At 46.5% G+C, this 21725-nt stretch overlaps 1 long non-coding RNA gene across 1 annotated transcript in view; it reads right to left on the bottom strand.

Moving 5' to 3' along the window:
* The window catches only part of LOC126185160 (uncharacterized), a 426511-nt gene extending 405842 nt beyond the window's left edge, over positions 1–20669 (bottom strand). Inside the window, exons 1-2 of the long non-coding RNA XR_007536968.1 lie at positions 20648–20669; positions 19942–20027 (exon numbers count right to left, since the gene is read on the bottom strand). This is a non-coding gene — a long non-coding RNA (uncharacterized LOC126185160). The remainder of the gene's footprint in view (positions 1–19941; positions 20028–20647) is intronic.
* Positions 20670–21725: the final 1056 nt, after the last annotated feature.

The following is a 21725-nucleotide window of genomic DNA, read 5'->3' as shown; positions in this document are numbered from 1 at the left end:
CTACATCCTTGCATTTTTTCTCTAGCCATCCCTGCTTAGCCATTTTGCACTTTCTGTCGATCTCATTAATGAGACGTTTGTATTCCTTTTTGCCTGCTTCATTTACTGCATTTTATATTTTCTCCTTTCTTCAATTAAATTCAATATCTCCTCTATTACCCAAGGATTTCTACTAGCCCTCGTCTTTTTACCTACTTGATCCTCCGCTTGCTTCACTATTTCATCTCTGAGATCTACCCACTCTTCTTCTACTGTATTTCTTTCCCCTGTTCTTGTCAATCGTTCCCTAATGCTCTCTCTGAAACTCCCTACAACCTCTGGTCCTTTCAGTTTATCCAGGTCCCATCTCCTTAAATTCCCATCTTCTACCTGTTTCTTCACTTTGCTTCTGGGCGAATTTCGTGACTGTATGGGTACGGCTGGAGTATATGCTGTTACAAGCGCAGCAAACTACGATGGTTGGTAACGAGTGATGAAATAACTGGGTGGCTGGTGTCAAATATGCGAGAAATTTAGTTTGGGATAGGGGAAGGGGGGAGGGTGGACAGATATATGGCGTTCGAGGAAGCTGGTAGTATGGTTCAAATGGCTCTGAGCACTATGGGACTTAACATCTATGGTCATCAGTCCCCTAGAACTTAGAACTACTTAAACCTAACTAACCTAAGGACATCACACAACACCCAGTCATCACGAGGCAGAGAAAATCCCTGACCCCGCCGGGAATCGAACCCGGGAACCCGAGGGTGGGAAGCGAGAGCGCTACCGCACGACCACGAGCTGCGGACGGCTGGTAGTAGTTACAGACTTTTGGTGGAGAGGAAATTCAGGCGACACTGGCATAAAAGACGACAGTTCGGAGTAAAGTTTTCAAAGGGTTGAGTGTGATGGGAGGATGCAATCCTGATGTTTGTCTATTTAGTAGTTAGAGCCTGCTATGAGGTTTTTATTCTACAGTCAGTACGTGGGGTTTTCCGTGTTAGTTTACAGTTTAGCGGTGGTGTTAGTGAACTGCACAGGATGATCATACATAGTGACGGTGGAAGCTGCAAATTGTTTTTTCTATAGTTACTTTCTTGGTCTTGGAAGGATTGACCTTGAGAAATATTGACGTCCTTGGAAGTACTTGCAGCCACGTTTTCCCTTTCCAGTTTTTTTTCTCTTTATTGTGCCACTGAAATACCTAGTAGTTCCCACAAACTTCTCATGCACAGTTTTTAGTGAGATTTTTGCTTTCTCGTTTGCCTCTTCCCACGAAAATTTCATGTTATTGCATATAATGGCATGGGGCTGATTATGAAGAACTTTCGCTGCACCGATGTTGCGTGAGCACTGCTGTGCTATGCTGTGTAGTAAAGAGATAGCAACGATAAATTCCCAAGTGGGCGAGTCAGCAGGCGGCAGTGAAAAGAGCGGGCGTCCCTTTGGAAGAAAGGGATGGGATCGCCAAATGCTGAAAACTAGAATGCGTTTTTGGGTATGGGCTACGTTATTCTGTTCGAGCTTAGCCACATCCGCTTTACAGCCATAATTTCCCACTTAATACTTCTGCATGCATATAAGTAATGGCATGTTTCCGTAAATTTCGAGCTGAATCCATTAGGGCAGTGGTCAAGAAATGCAAGCTGTATCATGTGTCGGTGAATTGTGTAAAATGTAGCAAAACGCACGTTATGGCAGATGGGGAGCACTTCGAAGAAGGTGTTACAAACACTGAAACAGCGAACTAAATGAGTGTGGTGACAGAGACCAGTCTCAGTATGTCACGATCGGCCTTCATACTTGGTGAACCAGGTGTCATGACTCATTTCCGAAAATTCGAACCACCTGAAATATAACCACGCCCCAATTCAATACGGATATAGGTTGTTTGACGCACTGTACCGCTGTCAGCCTGTCCACATGCTCGCAATGTCATAATTGTTAAATCGTTCACGTTTCACTTTGAAAGTGATAGCTATGAGGGTGGCAGTATTTCGCACTTGGCGGCCAACCTGGACCAGATGGAAGGTGCGGCACTTGACCCGAAAGATAATTACCACTTCTCTGTGTCGATTACTCGCTGATCGATACTGTCGGCAGTCCAAGGCCGTATGACGCATACACGAAAGCAGCCCAACGTCCACTCTGCGCCTTAGCCTTCCAATGAGGTTGTGGATTACTTCTTTTGGTCACCTTCAGAATCATAAAAGAACTGTTATGGATATAAAGGACCGGAAACATACAGGGAATGCTGCCGTTTATCGCCAAATGAAAACCTATCACTACACGGGCTTCAAAATGTGTAAGTCTTCTTAAACCCAAGAATTGAATTTTCAGTTTTACGTATTTTAATGGCATGACAGTACTTTTTTCTAATGCAGCAATTATTAAGGTTCTAAAATGTGCTTCATTTCTTCTCACAGCGGTAAATGATGAAAATATTATTGCCAAATACGTTTATGCAACAACTGCTGCTAAGGTATTTTCACCAAAACAAATGTAAATGGAGTAACAAACCGAATAAATCATAATTACATTATTACCCTGTAACCAAATGACTCAGAAAATATCCCCGAACAACGTCCGAAATTATTCCGCGTAGTTCTGGTTCACACAGTATACACCTACAAAGTCGGGACTACACATACGTTAATCTCTACCGAGACACTTCTTCAAGGATGAGCTAGCTACTTGGTAACTCTTCATAAGCACTGCCCAGGAATACTGAATAAGAGTCTTTATGAGAAAGTTTTACAAGAATACTGTTATTATGAAACGAAGATCTGGTTCCTTCTCTGTGTCTAGGATACAGCACCGAAGAACAAAAGATATGGTAATGAGACTTATTTGCCACTAATGTTTGGGACGTGGCCCATTCGGCTCTGACGTTCATGCATTCAAGAAAATGAGTCACTGAATGAATTTCTTCTGAGTAGATACCGAGAAAAGATTTCGTAACAACAATGACAAAGGCAACAAGACACTTTTAAGCATGAAACACTACCCTGACAAGCAAAAACGAAACGAGACTTGTAGTAAGCAGCTGCTGGTTGTTGTTCATTAGTGCGTGACCAGCTTTAGACTTTGAACCATGTCCTTGTTCGTAATGAAGTATTATTTACTATTATTGGGTATTTTGAGTTGTAATGGTCTACAGTTCGAAGACTGGTTTGATGCAGCTCTCAGAAATGCTTTTCTTGCTACTGCTAGTCTGCATTTTATATCCTCACTAGTTACGGCAGCGTCAGTCATGTAGCTGCCCAAAAGCAAAACGCGTCAACTATTTTTAGCTTCTCATTTCCTAATCTAATTCGCCTGATTTAATTACGTTGCATCCCATCAAAACAAACAAATACCGTCCGAAGTGGCCGCGGAGAACCAACGGTACCGACCGGCCGCCGTGTCATCCTGAGCCCGCAGGCGTCATCGGCTACGGATACGGGGGAGCATGTGGTCAGCACACCACTCTCCTGGCCGTTGTCAGGTTTCGTGACCGGATCTGCTACTCCTCAGTCAAGTAGTCCTCAACTGGCCACACAAGGGCTGATCGACCCCGCTTACCAGCAGCACTCGGCAGACCCGAACGGTGGCTGACCCATCCAAGTGCTAGCCAAGCCCGATAGCGCGTAACTTCGGTGAGCTGTCGGGAACCGTTGGTTACAGACCACAAAATATGTTTTAATTTTATTGATGTTAATATTTTAACTTTTTCTGAGACACTATTATTCTGTTAGACAGATCTTCCAAGTCCTTTGCTTTCTCTTACAGAATTACAATGTCGTCAGGAAACCTCAATTTTTACTTCTTCTCCCTAACCTCTAATTTCATTCCCAAATTTATTCTTATATATATATATATATATATATATATATATATATATATATATATATATATACTCCTGGAAATTGAAATAAGAACACCGTGAATTCATTGTCCCAGGAAGGGGAAACTTTATTGACACATTCCTGGGGTCAGATACATCACATGATCACACTGACAGAACCACAGGCACATAGACACAGGCAACAGAGCATGCACAATGTCGGCACTAGTACAGTGTATATCCACCTTTCGCAGCAATGCAGGCTGCTATTCTCCCATGGAGACGATCGTAGAGATGCTGGATGTAGTCCTGTGGAACGGCTTGCCATGCCATTTCCACCTGGCGCCTCAGTTGGACCAGCGTTCGTGCTGGACGTGCAGACCGCGTGAGACGACGCTTCATCCAGTCCCAAACATGCTCAATGGGGGACAGATCCGGAGATCTTGCTGGCCAGGGTAGTTGACTTACACCTTCTAGAGCACGTTGGGTGGCACGGGATACATGCGGACGTGCATTGTCCTGTTGGAACAGCAAGTTCCCTTGCCGGTCTAGGAATGGTAGAACGATGGGTTCGATGACGGTTTGGATGTACCGTGCACTATTCAGTGTCCCCTCGACGATCACCAGTGGTGTACGGCCAGTGTAGGAGATCGCTCCCCACACCATGATGCCGGGTGTTGGCCCTGTGTGCCTCGGTCGTATGCAGTCCTGATTGTGGCGCTCACCTGCACGGCGCCAAACACGCATACGACCATCATTGGCACCAAGGCAGAAGCGACTCTCATCGCTGAAGACGACACGTCTCCATTCGTCCCTCCATTCACGCCTGTCGCGACACCACTGGAGGCGGGCTGCACGATGTTGGGGCGTGAGCGGAAGACGGCCTAACGGTGTGCGGGACCGTAGCCCAGCTTCATGGAGACGGTTGCGAATGGTCCTCGCCGATACCCCAGGAGCAACAGTGTCCCTAATTTGCTGGGAAGTGGCGGTGCGGTCCCCTACGGCACTGCGTAGGATCCTACGGTCTTGGCGTGCATCCGTGCGTCGCTGCGGTCCGGTCCCAGGTCGACGGGCACGTGCACCTTCCGCCGACCACTGGCGACAACATCGATGTACTGTGGAGACCTCGCGCCCCACGTGTTGAGCAATTCGGCGGTACGTCCACCCGGCCTCCCGCATGCCCACTATACGCCCTCGCTCAAAGTCCGTCAACTGCAGATACGGTTCACGTCCACGCTGTCGCGGCATGCTACCAGTGTTAAAGACTGCGATGGAGCTCCGTATGCCACGGCAAACTGGCTGACACTGACGGCGGCGGTGCACAAATGCTGCGCAGCTAGCGCCATTCGACGGCCAACACCGCGGTTCCTGGTGTGTCCGCTGTGCCGTGCGTGTGATCATTGCTTGTACAGCCCTCTCGCAGTGTCCGGAGCAAGTATGGTGGGTCTGACACACCGGTGTCAATGTGTTCTTTTTTCCATTTCCAGGAGTATATATATATATATATATATATATATATATATATATATATATATATATATATATAGTAAATCAATTACAATATATAAAGACACATAAATTTCATATCTTCAGGTAACAAAATAAGGAAAAAAATTTATAGTACAATGGATGGAAATAGGCGGATATGCATTTCCGGCGTTACAAGGGGCTCGTAATGTTAGCCAATCAACAGATTGTAATAATACTCAGAAAGTGCGTTTTCTGTGTATACACACACTTTCTTAAATGGAAAAATGCCTATTGACATTAACAAACTAAAAGTAGAGTAAATTAGAATATCAGCGGTGTTCATTGTAGGATTCTCGTGCGAGTCGTTTACGGGATGTCGTATTTTGAAAAGTTCCCACACCAACACGTGTACAATATGTAAGTCGGGACGCACTCAGCGAACACACAAATTCAAATGGCCCCAAGCACTATGTGCCTTAACATCTGAGGTCATCAGTCCCCTACAATTAGAACTACTTAAACCTAACTAACCTAAGGACATCAAACACATGCATGCCCGAGGCAGGATTCGAACCTGCGACCGCAACAGCCGCGTGGTTCCGGAGTGAAGCGCGTAGAACCGCTCGGCCACAGAGGCCGGTGGGGAAAACACAAGCACACTGTAAACAAACATGACAACATCGTACCTAGCAACTACGCTGGTTGACTGGCACAAACAAGAGTCGGTGTGGAAACTTTGGCAAAATCCTGTTTTCTCGTAAGTGACTCGCACTAGAGTCCTGTAATAAACACCATTTACATTCCAATTTGCCCTACCTTCAGTTTGTTAATGTTAATAGGCATTATTCCATTTAAAAAAGTGTGTTTTTGCGCAAAAATACACTTTCTATTATTACAGTTTGTCTACCAGCTAACAGTACGAGCCCCTGACTACCGATCCATTTTGTAAAAACCGTACATCAGTAGCACTTTCCACTTACGCAATATTTGCGGTGCAAGATTTTGGTGATAAGTACTGAACTGCTGCCTCATATACTCACCTCGGAGTTGCATAGAACAGAACCGACACTGGTAGTGAATGATCGACTGTGGGAAAATCGGAACAGAAGAGAATCGAAGCGTCTCAAAAATGATTCAAATGGCTCTGAGCACTATGGGACTTACATCTGAGGTCATCAGTCCCCTAGACTTAGAACTACTTAAACCTAACTAACCTAAGGACATCACACACATCCATTCGAACCTGCGATCGTAGCAGTCGCGCGGTTCCGGACTGAAGCCCCTAGAACCGCTCGGCCACCGCGGCCGGCTCGAAGCGTTTGATAAGTTGTTCTACAGAAGAATGTTGGAGATTAGTTGCACTGATGAGGTAAGGAATGAGGAGGTTCTCCGCAGAATGAGCGAAGGAAGGGACATACGGAAACACTGACAAAAAGAACGGACAAGATGATGGGATATATGACATCAGCGAATAATTTCCATGGTAGTAGAAATAGCTGCAGAGGGTAAAAACTGTAGGGGAAAACAACGATTGGAATACATCCAGCAAATAATTGAGCTAGTTATGTGCAGGAGCGACTCTGAAATGACCGTCCCATATCAGTCGAGAGACTGGCGACGCAAAAAGAAACACGCTTCAGTAAGAGCCGGTCGCCAGTCTCGTCATAAACAGCACACACATGACATTATTCGTCTATAATAGTCGCCCTGGCGACGAGTTAAGAAACAGCCAGCAATTAAAGTCTTATTTTGATCCTTACATGTTGTGGGACTGCTTCATACGCTCTGAAAAATGACTTCGATATAAAACAGAGAGTTAATTCGCAAATGAGAATTACAAAAACTGGATCGCTATAGAAATCGGCCGTATGTGCAGTCTGCGCGAAACATCGGTATCTTATCGTTGCGAGGTGAAATATTTCGTTCTCGTCATAAGAACGGTTAGGCAGAGTTCTTTTTACGATTACGACATCGCACGGAGCCTTTTGCCTCGCTGGCGGGCCGCCTTATCTGGCACGTCTCACGTATCTGTCCGCAGGAGGCGACCAGACGCCGAACGTCCTTCACGGAATGCCGCTGCTATTGTTCTTCTAGCATTTCGTAACAGCTCATCTGTTTAAAGGGGAAATTAAACCTGTTATCTGCTGCAGTCGCTCGCATTTTCTTCCGCAACGCGTTTCGAGAAATTACACAGTAATCTTCAGGTAGATCAGTGATTTACCTGAGTGTTTCTTTTCCTGAATGCAGCCAGGTGACTTCCTTACGATTCATTTCTCTAGAAATTACTTACTGTGTGACACCTATATCCGTAATGTGGTACTGAAATCATACATTATAAAGGCTAACAACCTTAGTCCACCATAAAGGACACTAAATGTCGTTATGTATCACTGAATATTGCACGTAAACATAAAACAGTAAACAGTTTAGAGACCGGGCAGGTACAGAGATATAGTGTCTTGCAAGTCGAAGATCATTACCAGCTTAACCAGCTTACACCGCAAATCAAAGATACTGACAACATACACACATCAAAAAAGTTTTGCATCACCCCGGTTCCCAGAACTCCTGAAGATGGACATTGACTGTAGATATTGTATCACAGACACAGTCCCTTTGACTGTTAAAAGATGTCACTAAACCCGCCCAAAGATGCAAACAACCATGCACGAGCAGCGCCTATTAGACGCGTAGACGAGGGGGAGGGGGGGCCAAAGCCGATCAGTTCCAGTCATTCCTCCAGGAAGAAGGCTGTAGTTCAACCTAGATGGTCAATAGCGCGGTTCGATCGCGTCCGCATTGTACTTTGTGGCAAGAAGGGCTCTCAACAAGGGAAGTGCCCAGGCGTCTCGGAGTGAACCAAAGCGATGTTGTTCGGACATGGAGGAGATACAGAGAGACAGGAACTGTCGATGCCTCGCTCAGGCCGCCCAAGGGCCACAACTGCAGTGGATGACCGCCACCTACGGAATATGGCTCTAAGGAACCTTGACAGCAACGCCATCATGTTGAATAATGCTTTTCGTGCAGCCACAGGACGTCGTGTTACGACTCGAACTGTGCGCAATGGGCTGCATGATGCGCAACTTCATTCCCGACGTCCATGGCGAGGTCCATCTTTGCAACCACGACACCATGCGGCGCGTTACAGATGGGCCCAACAACACGCCGAATGGACACCTCAGGATTGGCATCACGTTCTCTTCGCCGATAAGTGTCACCAGACAATCATTTGTCTTTACTGCTAATGCACAAAATAATGTTGCCAAGGAACTTGTCCTTCATTCACAAAGTATTTCCTAAATTCCCCTCTCACATGTTTTGCGTCAAGTGGAATGTTTCCTGCAGTAGACTTTTACAATGGTAGCATATTAGAATCCTCTGTTGTTAAGCCATGCCGCGCCGGATTACCCGAGACGTCTTAGGCGCTGCAGTCATGGACTGTGCGGCTGATCCCGGTGGAGGTTCGAGTCCTCCCTGGGGCATGGGTGTGTGTGTTTGTCCTTAGGATAATTTAGGTTAAGTAGTGTGTAAGCTTAGGGACTGATGACCTTAGCAGTTAAGTCCCATAAGATTTCACACACATTTGAACTTTTTTTTGTTAAGCCATAAGACGTCACGAAGGACAAACGATTCAAATACGTTTCCTCATTCATCCTGAGATAATTATGCCAATCACGAGGATATATCTTCCATTCACTCCGTAAATTTGTATGAGAATACGATTTTCGTTTTTTAAGCCACTCTTTACTCCACATATCGCGTTTCCTCTTTTGTTCTTTCCGTAAAACAAGCAAAAAGGCTGCAACAGGAAGCGCATTGTCGTCTGTGCTCGACATTTTCCAATGTAAACAAACTGATGCTTGTACGTGCGTGCTTGAGTCGTGTGGCGGCGCGAGGAATTTGGGCACGCTTCAGCTAGCACGCTTGCGCAAGCGTGATTGTCAAGCATGCAGTAGCGCTGTGTGGGGGCCTTTAGGCACACTGTCCAGCGAGTGCAGCAAGGTGGAGGTTCCCTGCTGTTTTGGGGTGGCATTATGTGGCGCCGACGTACGCGCTGGTGGTCATGCAAGGCGCTGTAAGGCTGTACGATACGTGAATGCCATCCTCCGACCGATAGCGCAGCCATATCGGCAGCATATTGGCGAGGCATTCGTCTTCATGGACGACAATTCGAACCCCCATCGAGCACATCTTGTGAATGACTTCCTTCAGGATAACGACATCGCTCGACTAGAGTGGCCAGCATGTTCTCCAGACATGAACGCTATCGAACGTGCCTGGGATAGATTGAAAAAAGGGCTGTTTATGGACGACGTGACCCACCAGCCACTCTGAGGGATCTACGCCGAATCGCCGTTGAGGGGGGAGGGGGGCAGTCTGGACCAACAATGCCTTGATGAACTTGTGGATAGTATGCCACGACGAATACAGGCATGCCTCAGTGGAAGAGGACGTGCTACTGGGTGTTAAATGTACCGGTGTGTACAGCAATCTGGACCACCACCTCTGGAGGTCTCGCTGTATCGTGGTACAACATGCAATGAGTGGTTTTCATGAGCAATAAAAAGGGCGGAAATGATGTTTGTGTTGATCTCTATTTCGATTTTCTGTACAGGTTCCGAACTCTCGGAACCGAGGTGATGGAGAATTGTTTTTGATGTATGTACATTTATGCGTTTACATCTTTAGGACTTTCTCACAAAAAGTACCCTTTTTAAAAACAAAATGTGTGCTTAGATTTGAGCATATTTATATGATAATCAATCGATCTAATGTACTGAATATCAAGTTCTGGTTTTATTATATTCTGTCACTAAAGAGGAGATGGCAGTATCTAGTATGACAGAGAAACTTCTAAAAAGTTCACTGTCACTGTCTCAGTTTTGTCATGGAATACGTTATGTCCACATTTCCTGTTTTGTATGAAAATTTACAACTTTTCTAAGTGACTTTTTTGTGGCCTCTGTTTAGTTTATGAAATATTATCGGATTATCCTACATGTTGGCAAAAGCATGATATTTGTCGACAAATTTATTTGGAGCGTTTAGTCTAACTGCATGCACATGTTCCACAAATTCAGTTCGGAACCTGCGTCCAGTAGGACCAACATACTGTGTGGGACATTCGTTGCATTTTATTTTCAAGAAGCCCGTTGACTACGTGGTCATTAGAGATGGGGCATAAGCTCTAGATGTACAAATATGGGAAAGTAAATTGGCGGTGTTCTTTTCAAAGGAGAGATACGTCTTGGTCCGTATTGGGAATAATGTGCGGCGGCGAGGCATTCGAACATATTCTGGCTGCTGTATTTATTGTACGACGACGCCATAACATGATCCCACCCATGGTTATAGCACGTAATCGTGAGTGGGGGAAAGAGTTGGCGGGGCTTCAAGTCATCCTTCGATCATTTCGATTCTCTCTAGTTTCCTCAAAACATAGGAACGGAATGCCGGGATGATTCACGCAAGAAGGCCACGGCCGTTTCTCACCTGCACTTAGCAGGAGTTAGAAATCCGCTTCCCTCTTTTTCTCTCAAAAGTGGCGACAAGAAGCTTACGTAGGTTCCTTGTTACATTTTTTGTTTTCCTAATCAGTACTACAGGGTGTTCAAAATCTGACGCGATTTTGTTAGGTTCTGCCTTTGTTTAACTGGGGAGGAAACAGATTACACATCACAGCAGAGGTTTTTCATTATCACCCAGTGCATTAAACGTGCCGTTTATGCCGAGACTCGGAACAGCTTCACATACAGGTAACAATATGGTAAGGATGCATCAAACAAATCCACCACCAAGCGTCCGTACAACATGTTGCAGAAGTCAAGAAATGTGGCAGATGCACCCAGAAGTGGTCGAATGAAAGTGCTAACACCATAAAAATTGACTGATATGCACGTTCCATATACTTAGAGTGCCAAGAAGACTGTAGTCATCGATGTAACCAGTCTGGTGTCTGCGATGGTCGTAAGCACAAGATATTACACAAGTGCTTCCAAGTTAAGTTCGTATATAATTCACGCTGTTCACGAGTTAATACACTACTGGCCATTAAACATGCTACACCAAGAACAAATGCAGATGATAAACGGGTATTCATTGGACAAATATATTATACTTTCACGCAATTTCGGTGCATAGATCTTGAGAAATCAGTACCCAGAACAACCACCTCTGGCCATAATAACGGCCTTGAAACGCCTGGGCATTGAGTCAAACAGAGCTTGGATGGCGTGTACAGGTACTGCTGCCCATGCAGCTTCAACACGATACCACAGTTCATCAAGAGTAGTGACTGGCGTATTGTGACGAGCCAGTTGCTCGGCCACCATTGACCAGACGTTTTCAATTGGTGAGAGATCTGGAGAATGTGCAGGCCAGGGCAGCAGTCGAACATTTTCTGTATCCAGAAAGGATAATGTAGGAGCTGCAACATACGGTAGTGCATCATCCTGCTGAAATACAGGGTTTCGCAGGGATCGAATGAAGGGTAGAGCCACGGATCGTAACACATCTGAAATGTAACGTCCGCTGTTCAAAGTGCTGACAATGCGAACAAGAGGTGACCGAGACGTGTTACCAATGGCACCCCATACCATCACGCCGGGTGATACGCCAGTATGGCGATGACGAATTCACTGCGATGTCACCAAACAGGGATGCGACCATCATCATACTGGAAACAGAACCTGGATTCATCCGAAAAAATGACGCTTTTTCCATTCGTGCACCCAGGTTCGTCGTTGAGTACACCATCGCAGGCGCTCCTCTCTGTGATGCAGTGTCAAGGGTCTCCGAGCTGATAGCCCTGCTGCAAACGTCGTCGAACTGTTCGTGCATATGGTTGTTGTCTTGCAAACGTCCCCATCTGTTGACTCAGGGATCGAGACGTGGCTGCACGATCCGTTACAGCCATGCGGATAAAATGCCTGTCATCTCGACTGCTAGTGATACGAGGCCGTTGGGATGCAGCACGGCGTTCCGTATTACCCTCCTGAACCCACCGATTCCATATTCTGCTAACAGTCAGTGGATCTCGACCAACGCGAGCAGCAATGTCGCGATACGATAAACCGCAATCGCGATAGGCTATAATCCGACCTTTATCAAAGTCGGAAACGTGATGGTACGCATTTCTCCTCGTTACACGAGGCATCACAACAAAGTTTCACCAGGCAACGCCGGTCACCTGCTGTTTGTGTATGAGAAATCGGTTGGAAACTTTCCTTATGTCAGCACGTTGTAGGTGTCGCCACCGGCGCCAACCTTGTGTGGATGCTCTGAAAAGCTAATCATTTGCATATTACAGCATCTTCATCCTGTCGGTTAAATTTCGCGTCTGTATCACGTCATCTTCGTGGTGTAGCAATTTTTATGGCCAGTAGTGCACCTGAAGAAAATTTAAATGTGTAGTGTTCTGTCTGTGGTTCATGGTTTTGCGATGGACGTTCAATAAGTAATGCAGACACATATTTTTTTTTTTTTTTTTTTTTGTCTCAGCCAGTTTCGGTTGAAAATGCGGAATTTCTTGTGGAACATCGTGGAATATTCCCGCTTCAGCTCCTGTAGTTTCATGAAGTTCCAATATACGCAGCTATACGTAGCCTTCAAAATCGCGTCTGTAACGACGGTGTGTTCCAAGCAGAGATCTATCATTGAGTTACACGCCTGCAGAATGTCTACGGAGACCTGGCAGTGAGTCGTTGGGCGAGGCGTCTGTCAGCATCGCAACAAGGTCGCGTAATGCTGTCCGATCTCCCGTGTGTTGCCGGCTGCGCAAAGCTGTGGCTCCTGCCATATGTGAACGTGCGGACACTCTCATTCGAGGTGATGGACGGATCAGAATCGAACACGCCGCAGCACGCCTGGATGTCGCTGTTGGAGTGCTGACACACTCGTCCACCAGTTGGGGCACTCAAAGGTGTGTGCCCCCTGGGTTCGTCGCCGCGTAACAGAAGACCATAAAGAGCAATGAAGGACCATCTGTGTAGAATTGCTTGCGCGTTACGATGGTGATCTTGACAGTTTTTTGTCGAACGACGTCAGAGGGAATGAAACATAAGTTCATCACTTCGAACGGAAACAAAACGGCAATCCATGGAGTGGCGCCACACTGCCTCTCCTCCGAAGAAAAAATTCAAAGCGCACCCTCAGTCATGATGACGGCCTTCTGGGACTCTGAAGTGGTTATTCTGTTTGATGTCCTACCTCATGATACAACGATCAACTCCGACGTTTATTGTGCTACCGTTAGGAAATTGAAGAAACAGCTTTAGCGTGTTCGTCACGACAAAAATGCAAACGTACTGCTCCTTCTTCATGAGAACGCACGGCCTCACACAAGTCTGCGCACCCGAAAGGAGCTCACAAAACTTCATTGGACTGCTCTTCCTCATCCCCCTACAGCCCGGATCTCGCATCTTCCATCTTCCATCTGCTTGAACCAATGAAGGATGCCTTCCGTGGGAACAGTACGTGAATGATGGGGAGGTTATTGATGCAGCAAGACTCTCGCTCTGATGTCGACCATTAGAGTGGTACAGGCTCTCCCTGTAAGGTGGCGTACGACCGTCGCATTGAATGAAGATCATGTTCAAAACTTGGCGTTTGTAGCCAAGAGAGTGGGGAATAATATGGTGTATTGGAATATTGAATAAAACCAACCTGCTTCCAAAAAAAAAAAAAAAAGTCTAGTGTTACTCATTGAATGCCCCTCGTACTCGTATAATGCTGGAAGTGAAAGGTGTCTTTGGTTTTGGTCCGACGAGGCAGAGTTCCACACCATGTTGAATATACTTATATCGATATGGTGTCTGTTCTTTCGGACATGTCACCTACAGCTGTACGAACGAAATTAGAATGATATTAATACCTTCATCTGCTAACGGGCGTCGATATATATCAACGGGGATAGGTGAAAATGTGTGCCTCGACCGGGACTCGAATGCGGGATCTCCTACTTACATGGCAGACGCTCTATCCATCTGGGCCACCGAGGTTACAGAGGAAAGCGCGACTGCAGGGGTTATTTCGCGCACGCCTCCCGCGAGACCCACATTCTCACCTTGTATGTTCACACACTACATTCGTAGTGTCGCACCCAAACACACTCATTACTCGTGGAAGACATTCTTACCAAGTCCCGTAAGAGTTCGGGGAATATGTGTGCATCCGCACAGAACAAGAAGGTCATGTCCGAAAGAACAGACACCATATCCCTATAAGTATATAGTTCTGGCAACACCGGCCATGACCTCCTTCTTCTGTGCGGATGCACACATATTCCCCGAACTCTTACGGGACTTGGTAAGAATGTCTTCCACAAGAAATGAGTGTGTTGTGGTCGGACACTACGAATGTAGTGTGTGGAATGTAGTGTGTGGACATACAAGGTGAGAATGTGGGTCTCGCGGGAGGCGTGAGCGAGATAGTCCCTGCAGTCACGCTATCATCTGTACCCTCGGTGGCTCAGATGGATGCCGGCACGGTAGCTCAGCGTGTTCGGTCAGAGGGGTTAGCTACCCTCTGTAATAAAAAAAAAACTGAGTGAACAGATCAACGAACAACCCGAACGGGTGTCATGGGACGTCCGCCACGAACATAGTCAACGATCAATATAGAACAAAAATGAGATTTAAAAAAAAATATGGATAGAGCGTCTGCCATGTAAGCAGGAGATCCCGGGTTCGAGTCCCGGTAGGGGCACACATTTTCACCTGTCCCCGTTGATATACACTCCTGGAAACTGAAATAAGAACACCGTGAATTCATTGTCCCAGGAAGGGGAAACTTTATTGACACATTCCTGGGGTCAGATACATCACATGATCACACTGACAGAACCACAGGCACATAGACACAGGCAACAGAGCATGCACAATGTCGGCACTAGTACAGTGTATATCCACCTTTCGCAGCAATGCAGGCTGCTATTCTCCCATGGAGACGATCGTAGAGATGCTGGATATAGTCCTGTGGAACGGCTTGCCATGCCATTTCCACCTGGCGCCTCAGTTGGACCAGCGTTCGTGCTGGACGTGCAGACCGCGTGAGACGACGCTTCATCCAGTCCCAAACATGCTCAATGGGGGACAGATCCGGAGATCTTGCTGGCCAGGGTAGTTGACTTACACCTTCTAGAGCACGTTGGGTGGCACGGGATACATGCGTACGTGCATTGTCCTGTTGGAACAGCAAGTTCCCTTACCGGTCTAGGAATGGTAGAACGATGGGTTTGATGACGGTTTGGATGTACCGTGCACTATTCAGTGTCCCCTCGACGATCACCAGTGGTGTACGGCCAGTGTAGGAGATCGCTCCCCACACCATGATGCCGGGTGTTGGCCCTGTGTGCCTCGGTCGTATGCAGTCCTGATTGTGGCGCTCACCTGCACGGCGCCAAACACGCATACGACCATCATTGGCACCAAGGCAGAAGCGACTCTCATCGCTGAAGACGACACGTCTCCATTCGTCCCTCCATTCACGCCTGTCGCGACACCACTGGAGGCGGGCTGCACGATGTTGGGGCGTGAGCGGAAGACGGCCTAACGGTGTGCGGGACCGTAGCCCAGCTTCATGGAGACGGTTGCGAATGGTCGTCGCCGATACCCCAGGAGCAACAGTGTTCCTAATTTGCTGGGAAGTGGCGGTGCGGTCCCCTACGGCACTGCGTAGGATCCTACGGTGTTGGCGTGCATCCGCGCGTCGCTGTGGTCCGGCCCCAGGTCGACGGGCACGTGCACCTTCCGCCGACCACTGGCGACAACATCGATGTACTGTGGAAACCTCACGCCCCACGTGTTGAGCAATTCGGCGGTACGTCCACCCGGCCTCACGCATGCCCACTATACGCCCTCGCTCAAAGTCCGTCAACTGCACATACGGTTCACGTCCACGCTGTCGCGGCATGCTACCAGTGTTAAAGACTGCGATGGCTCCGTATGCCACGGCAAACTGGCTGACACTGACGGCGGCGGTGCACAAATGCTGCGCAGCTAGCGCCATTCGACGGCCAACACCGCGGTTCCTGGTGTGTCCGCTGTGCCGTGCGTGTGATCATTGCTTGTACAGCCCTCTCGCAGTGTCCGGAGCAAGTATGGTGGGTCTGACACACCGGTGTCAATGTGTTCTTTTTTCCATTTCCAGGAGTGTATATAGATGCCCGTTAGCAGCTGTAGGTATTAATATCATTCTAATTTCATGTTGAATATGTGACTGCACAAAATTGTTGCAAGAGAGCTGTGAAAAATTCTCATCAACTACATGAGTCTCCTCTGCACACTCATGAAGTTTGTGTTACTGTGCAGTGGCACGTGGACTATCTTCATCACATTCTTACATGACACACGGGGCTGTGAGTATTACACATAGATAATGCAACTATTTGTAAACAGTGTACATATTATTTGTAAACACTATACCTAAACTACACATGCTCTCAGCTGGACAATACTACAGCTCATACAGCCAATAACACCGTGACTTTCTTGGATCAGTGTTTACATCGTCAAGTGAGATCGAAGTGGTTGTGGAAAAATTAGTATACTGATTTATCTCTGTTTATCGGTTTGTTGTGGAGATAAATGCTTACAAACTAACCCTAATATTGTTCCCCAATTACAGAAAGACACTGGACAATGTTGTTGCTGCAGTTCCCTGTTTAAGACCATGGAACGTCTTATTCAGTTAAGTGAATCATAAAATGAAGGCCACTTCCAACTACTTTTGTAACTTTTCCAAAAGTATTCGTTGCTTTCTTTTTACGGCCATGTACATAACAATTGTGCTTCAGGCTTGCTCAGTGTTACAGCGCCGATCTAAGTACCCAAAGATATGTAGCTATGTGGGGATCGTCTCCGCTTACCAAGCAGTAAATGTTATTTGGCGCAAAACAAGTTAATACGACCTACAGCCTGCAGGGTGAAAAAGAAGACGCAAAAAGTTTGTATCGGCTCACTGTTCTTTAAATCAATATTTACGCTGCTGCATCCTTAAAATAGGAGTAATACAGTTAATTACAATTAATTTTCGTTTATACTTAGTGACTTGAAAAAGTAATGTACACATTCCGTCCCACGATAAGAGCCTTGCGCAACAAGAGTGTCGCAGTAGCCCGCAGCTCGTGGTCGTGCGGTAGCGTTCTCGCTTCCCACGCCCGGGTTCCCGGGTTCGATTCCCGGTGGGGTCAGGGATTTTCTCTGCCTCGTGATGACTGGGTGTTGTGTGATGTCCTTAGGTTAGTTAGGTTTAAGTAGTTCTAAGTTCTAGGGGACTGATGACCATAGCTGTTAAGTCCTATAGTGCTCAGAGCCATTTGAACCATTTTTTGTCGCAGTATAAGGATAGACTGCATGTTCCGGGATTCCCACAGACACATTTCTGCCGCCTTACAATAACAGAATGTTCACAGAGTCCGAGTGAAATAACGCAGCACCCCAAACTGAAGTCCGCGGAACAGTATGATTGTTAAGGACAAATCTTCTAAATTGTGCACAGATTCACGGTGAAATTCTGGCGGTATATGGACCACATGAACTGTCGCTGTATGTGCATCTTTTCATAGATAGTTTCGGGACCTCGGCTGTTCAGAACAGGATTTCAAATCAAACACCTTTCATCCGCCTAAATTTCCAAACTGCTTACTGTCGGCAGATGATGTTTGAAGTGGTTTTAATATTCCTACACGTCGGTCAGGGGGCCTGAAGATGGAGTAATATATCGCCGAAAGTGGCAGTCCAATAAAATAACAGTTTGGAATTTAGACGGCTGAAAAGTTTTTGATTTGACATTCTGTACTGAACAGCCGAGGTCCCGCAACTGTCGCTGACAAGATGGACATACGGTGACATTTCATGTTGTCCATATACCTCCACAATTTCACCGTGAATCTGTGCACAATTTTGAATATTTGTCCATAAGAATCATGCCGTCCCGCGGACTTACCAATCTTTGAGTGGTGGCCCCTGTTTTGACTGGCACCGAGGTTGAAATACACATCGATCAGGTGGCCCGAAGATGGCGTAATATATCGCCAAAACTGGTAGCCTAATAAAATAACAGTGTGGAAATTTAGACGGCTGAAAGTGTTTGATTTGACATTCTGAAATGAAATGTCGCGTGCAGCCGCATTGAATTAGTGCCAACAATTTGACGAAGACCACACAAGCGTTGATGGTGCCGATTGGAAAGGAAGACTATCGACATTGAGCATAGATGACAATGTCCACGCAATAATTTCGGCAAGGTGAAAAGAACATATAAAGAGAAGGAAATTTTCCAACGATGAAGACGTTCATACAGCGATTCTCAAATTGCTCTGTGACCAAGGAGCTGATTTCTATCATCGAGGAACTGGACGGTTGATAGGACGTTCCTACCGTTGTTTGCAGAGACTTGTTGACTATGTTGAAAAACAGTTGTCATGTATCTGCGTCACTGTGATGTGTAGTGCTGCATTTAATAAAAGGTACTTGATCTGCCAAAATAATGTGTAACTTACTTTTTAAAGTCCCCTCGTATTTTCGAGTACAATGAAAAAGGAGAAAACAAAGAGAAGAAGTTCATCTATCATCTTTTTTCTTTTATGACGTCTTCGAAGTTGATTAAAAAGGAGATACAGTTAATATGTTAAGATTCCTTACTTCCAGTTTAAAATCAGAATGCAATTACTTAGGTTTTGCATTACAAAAATGACAACTGCCCAAGAAAGCAAAAAACTAGCGAGGAAAAGCAAGTGCTAAAAGAGAGAAAAGTTTCGAGGTCGATTACTGCTCAGTCCTAGGATTTTTATCTGTCATCATCACTTATTATCTGCCCCCGGTAGCTGAGTGGTAGCCGGAATGGTAGCTCAGCATGTTCGATCAAATGGTTAGCTGCCCTCTGTAATAAAAAAGAAAACTAAGTGAATGGCTCAACGATGAACTTGAACAAGCATCATAGGACGTCCGTCCCGAACAAATACAACGAACAATTTGCCGGCACGGTAGCTCAGCGTGTTCGGTCAGAGGGTTAGCTACCCTTTGTAATTAAACAAAAAAAAAAAACTGAGTTAATCGATCAACAACGAACTTAAACGGATGTCTTACTACGTCCGCCCCGAGCAGATGCAACGAACAAAGGCGAACAAAATTATATTAAAAAAAAGGTGGTCAGCGCGACAGAATGTCAATCCTAAGGGCCCGGGTTCGATTCCCGACTGGGTCGGAGATTTTCTCCGCTCAGGACTGGGTGTTGTGTTTTCCTAATCATCATCATTTCATCCCCATCGACGCGCAAGTCGCCGAAATGGCCTCAAATCGAAAGACTTGCACCCGGCGAACGGTCTACCCGACAGGTAGTCACACGACTTTTACATTTTACCATCACTTATTCAGCTTTGGCAATTTTTGTTACTGTGAAAAATCCCAGTTGCACCGTGGTTCGGAGTTCACGTCAGACTGTAGATCTCGCTATAACTGGCTGGCTAAGTCAGTTCAAATCTCAGAGGAAGCTAATGGCATACCAGCTCCAATAGTACCACGCTTAGTAAACCACAGTGCTGCTCGTACTAACCTTCAGGCTGAGGGCTGCCTTACTGTTTGTACAAAACGATGTAGTACCATACTACACTTGTAACGCATTGTGCAAAGCTCACCGTCGGTAGTAATTATTCAAGATTTTACCTTTTTGAAGATTCATCGGTGGCACGCATTGCAGATGGGACTGAATGTCTGCCGGTCACTTTCCAGTGGTTGCAAGTGTTGTACTCCTGGAACAAACGATGGAAAAGTAAGAAAGGCGCGTGTTTGCGACAGTAAGGCTTCGCCATGTTTACCCACAGCAACAGAGAAATTATAGTGCGGTCATTTTAACGTGGCAGTCGAAAGCGAACGTATACAAAAAGAACTTGGCCGACCCAATGACTGGGTACAGGGGGAGGGGGATGAGGAATGAAGGGGTAGGAAAGGTGAGGAAAAATACACCCCGCGTCCCCCTCGCAGGGCTGGCGATCTATACCCGTGATCTGTGCTGCTGGGAACTCAGAACTGTCCTCTCATTATGGCCTTTCCCTTCTGCTATTGTGAGCGTCGTGCTCCAACACCGTAATGGACTAGGATTATTCTCTTCACTCATTTCAGAGTAAGAAAGCAAAACAACGAGCAATGCACGACCCACACGAAAGCTGAGTACTCAAATCATTTGGTAACGGCAACCGCGCAATAGCTCGCTTATGTGCCATAACGAGACGGTTCAGACCCAACCTCCACCGTAAATTTAGGCAACCGTAGTTCTAAACATCCCTCCAGCTGCTGCGTTAAAATGTCTGCACAATAAGGGTTTGAGACAGGGCTTTGTGAATCGAAGCTCGCGCTGATTAACAGTACGTACTTCGCAAGCTGCTGCAGTGTGGCGCGCCGCGCGCTTACTAGCTACAAACACTCGCCTCCAGGGAAACGCGCCGACGCTTCATCGATCCCAAAAATCGACGCCGGCTCTCCTCTCCTACCACAACGCGGAGCGACGCATCCGAACACTGACCTCCATATCTTTTGTGCATTACCACTGCTGTTTTTGATGTTGTCGTCGTCGTCGACTTCAGTCCGGAGACTGGTTTGCTGCACTTCTCCACACAGTCTATTCTGTGCAATGTTTTCATCTCTGTAAGACTACTGCTAGCAACATACGTTTGAATCTGCTTATTGTACTCGCGTTTGGTCTCGTTCAACAATTTTACCCTCCATTTCACTGCAGTACCGTACTGACGATTCCCCAATCCCTCAGGATAGGCCCAAACAACCGATCCCTTCTTACAGATAAGTTGTGTCAAAAAATTCATTTTCCCTCATTTCAATTCAACGACTCCAATATACCAATTTTATCATCAGTATTTTTTGTAGTACCACATTTAAAGAGCTTCTCTTCAGTAGGGGGAAGAGGGGGTGTCACCCCAACTACCGTTACCCAAGATGGCGGTTATTACGTCATCCAAGATGGCGGCTTTTGGTGGCAAGTTCGAATATTGGCGGGAAGATAGGTCAATTGGGCTACCTCCACTAACCTAACCCCCCTCCCCTTCCCTCCCCCAGAAAATAGCCAGAACTTCAAATTCCATCAGGACAATGCAACACACCACTGCTACCTCCACTAGCCTAAGAAAATGGCAGGAAAAATGGGAACTCAGGCTACCTCCACTAACCTAAGTTATCTGACTACAACTTCTTACTAGGGATTAGTGGTAAAAGGACTCAGCCTGTGCTGGACAGCCGGCCGCGGTGGTCGTGCGGTTCTAGGCGCTCCAGTCCGGAGCCGCGCTGCTGCTACGGTCGCAGGTTCGAATCCTGCCTCGGGCATGGATGTGTGTGATGTCCTTAGGTTAGTTAGGTTTAATTAGTTCTAAGTTCTAGGGGACTGATGACCACAGCAGTTGAGTCCCATAGTGCTCAGAGCCATTTGAACCATTTTTGTG

The sequence above is a fragment of the Schistocerca cancellata genome, chromosome 4 (genome assembly GCF_023864275.1).
Source record: "Schistocerca cancellata isolate TAMUIC-IGC-003103 chromosome 4, iqSchCanc2.1, whole genome shotgun sequence".
Lineage (NCBI taxonomy): Eukaryota > Metazoa > Arthropoda > Insecta > Orthoptera > Acrididae > Schistocerca > Schistocerca cancellata.
This window is presented reverse-complemented; position numbering and strand designations above follow the sequence as displayed.